The sequence below is a fragment of the Chrysoperla carnea genome (assembly GCF_905475395.1).
Source record: "Chrysoperla carnea chromosome X unlocalized genomic scaffold, inChrCarn1.1 SUPER_X_unloc_109, whole genome shotgun sequence".
In the NCBI taxonomy this organism is placed as follows: Eukaryota; Metazoa; Arthropoda; class Insecta; order Neuroptera; family Chrysopidae; genus Chrysoperla; species Chrysoperla carnea.
In genome coordinates, this window is record NW_025408055.1 from 27,501 (window position 1) to 30,187 (window position 2,687).

At 25.2% G+C, this 2,687-nt stretch overlaps 2 non-coding genes across 2 annotated transcripts in view; both read right to left on the reverse strand.

The window, feature by feature from the left end:
- Positions 1 to 410, reverse strand: part of LOC123303605 — a 4,577-nt gene extending 4,167 nt beyond the window's left edge. The window contains exon 1 of the ribosomal RNA XR_006535711.1: positions 1 to 410. This exon is cut by the window's left edge and continues 4,167 nt beyond it. This is a non-coding gene — a ribosomal RNA (large subunit ribosomal RNA).
- A 635-nt stretch (positions 411 to 1,045) lies between these two features.
- On the reverse strand, positions 1,046 to 1,200 carry LOC123303608. The gene has a single exon (XR_006535714.1). It is a non-coding gene; the product is annotated as a 5.8S ribosomal RNA (ribosomal RNA).
- Positions 1,201 to 2,687: the final 1,487 nt, after the last annotated feature.

The following is a 2,687-nucleotide window of genomic DNA, read 5'->3' on the forward strand; positions in this document are numbered from 1 at the left end:
TCTCTCTTCAAAGTTCTTTTCAACTTTCCCTCACGGTACTTGTTCGCTATCGGTCTCGTGGTAATATTTAGCCTTAGATGGAGTTTACCACCCACTTAGAGCTGCACTCTCAAGCAACCCGACTCTAAGGAAAGATTCACCTATCATCAATAATAATCACTACGGGCCTGGCACCCTCTATGGGTATATGGCCCCATTCAAGATGGACTTGGATGTATTATATAACAATAGGTTTATATTGAATCTTCCTAAACACTACATTCCCCAAGTGTCTGTTTATCAGCCACGGGGTTCAGTGCTGGGCTTATCCCTGTTCGCTCGCCGCTACTAAGGGAATCCTAGTTAGTTTCTTTTCCTCCGCTTAATAATATGCTTAAATTCAGCGGGTAATCTCACCTACTCTGAGGTCGTAAAAGTTTTTAGAAGTATTAAAACAAAAATTTTTTTTATATATTATGTTTTTGTTATATTTTATAAGTAAACAATTTTCTTAATTATTCATACTCAAATTTTTTTAATATTATTATATAATATTATTTTTATATTTATCTAAAGAGAAGAAAATAAAAAATAAATAATTATATATATTAATTTTTTTCGAGTATATTGAAAATTTTATTACAAATAAAATATTCCATAACAAAATATTAATATATAATATTTTTGTTTATTCTTCTTTATTTAATATTTTAAAAATATATTATTAATATCATTTATTATTAATATTATTATTAACATAAAGTTTTATAATATTATATATAAATGATAAAAAATAATATTGATATATTAATTTAAAAATGTCGACAAATAATAAAAAATATATAAATTTTAAATGCTATTAAAAACATTTTATATTTATTTTTTTCTTATATTTGGCGTAAAACATTCATATATAAATAATTTTACATTTCTTTTATAAAAATTTTATTTATCAATTTAATTAAATATGAAAAAATAAATTTTCTTTTTTAATTATTGATAAATTTCTTTTTCATAAAAAAAATTTTATGTAAAATAATCTTTTATTATATTAATATAATGTATACGACCCTCAGCCAGATGTGGTCCGGGAACAGTATCCAAGGACCGCAATGTGCGTTCGAAATGTCAATGTTCATGTGTCCTGCAGTTCACAAGTTGACGCGCAATTAGCTGCGTTCTTCATCGACCCACGAGCCAAGTGATCCACCGTCCAGGGTAATCTTTTTAAATTTTAAATGTAAGTATTATTATTAATAATAATCTTTATTTTTAATATAAAAAATAAAATTATTAATTTATATATCTTTATAAATTCTTTTAAAATAAAAAAATTTTTCTAGAATATAAATTATATATTTTATTTTAAATATATATATATATAAATTAAAGATATTATGGTATTAATAAATATATACATAACATTTTTGATATTTTTGTTAGTGCTAGCTAGATATAATAATTAATATTTGGTATATTTTATAGAAATGTATTTATTTTTTTTTTATAAATTATTTTCTACATAAAAATATATATAATATTAATATGGTACAAAACAAATGGGTTTGTTTTTTAACATAATAACTTTTAATAAAAAAAAAGAAATATCAAGACAAAACATAAAGAAATTTAAATTTGAAATAAATTTTATTCTTTAAAAAAATTTTATCTTGTGTTTTCTTTATTTTTATTATATAACATAGAAAAATAAAAATATAGATTATATCAATTATAATCTTATTTTATTTTTCTTAATAGAGATTATATACATATAAACAAATAATTTCAATATATTCTATTTTTAATTTCACTTTTTTATAAGAGAAATTATTTATAGATTTTATTAATAATTATTGTTTAATAATAATAATAATATTGAATATAAAAATATTTTATATGTAACAAATATATTATTAATATTTATATAATATTCTCTATATTATATGTATAGATATATTATGTGTATAAAAAAAGTTTGGCGTATTACTTTAATATGATATCATAACCAAAATAAATCTCTTTTAACACATAATTACTATTATATATTTTGAGAAAATTACATATTAATATGTTATTTTGTTAAAAAAAATATTTCTTATCAATAATATTTTTATTTTTTGGAATATTTAAAAACAATACAAAAAATATAAATAAATATATTTTATATATATCGTTAATGATCCTTCCGCAGGTTCACCTACGGAAACCTTGTTACGACTTTTACTTCCTCTAAATGATCAAGTTTGGTCATCTTCCCAGCAACATCGGCAATATCAGAAATATTGCCGCGTACCAGTCCGAAGACCTCACTAAATCATTCAATCGGTAGTAGCGACGGGCGGTGTGTACAAAGGGCAGGGACGTAATCAACGCGAGCTTATGACTCGCGCTTACTGGGAATTCCTCGTTCATGGGGAACAATTGCAAGCCCCAATCCCTAGCACGAAGGAGGTTCAGCGGGTTACCCGGACCTTTCGGCCTGGGAGGACACGCTGATTCCTTCAGTGTAGCGCGCGTGCGGCCCAGAACATCTAAGGGCATCACAGACCTGTTATTGCTCAATCTCGTGCGGCTAGAATGCCGCCTGTCCCTCTAAGAAGAATTATTTGTACGCCGGCAGTAAAAACCACATCAAAAAACTGCGTACCCATACACCATAACATATGCAACATAAAGCACAATATATACAAAATATAATCTTGATCGTT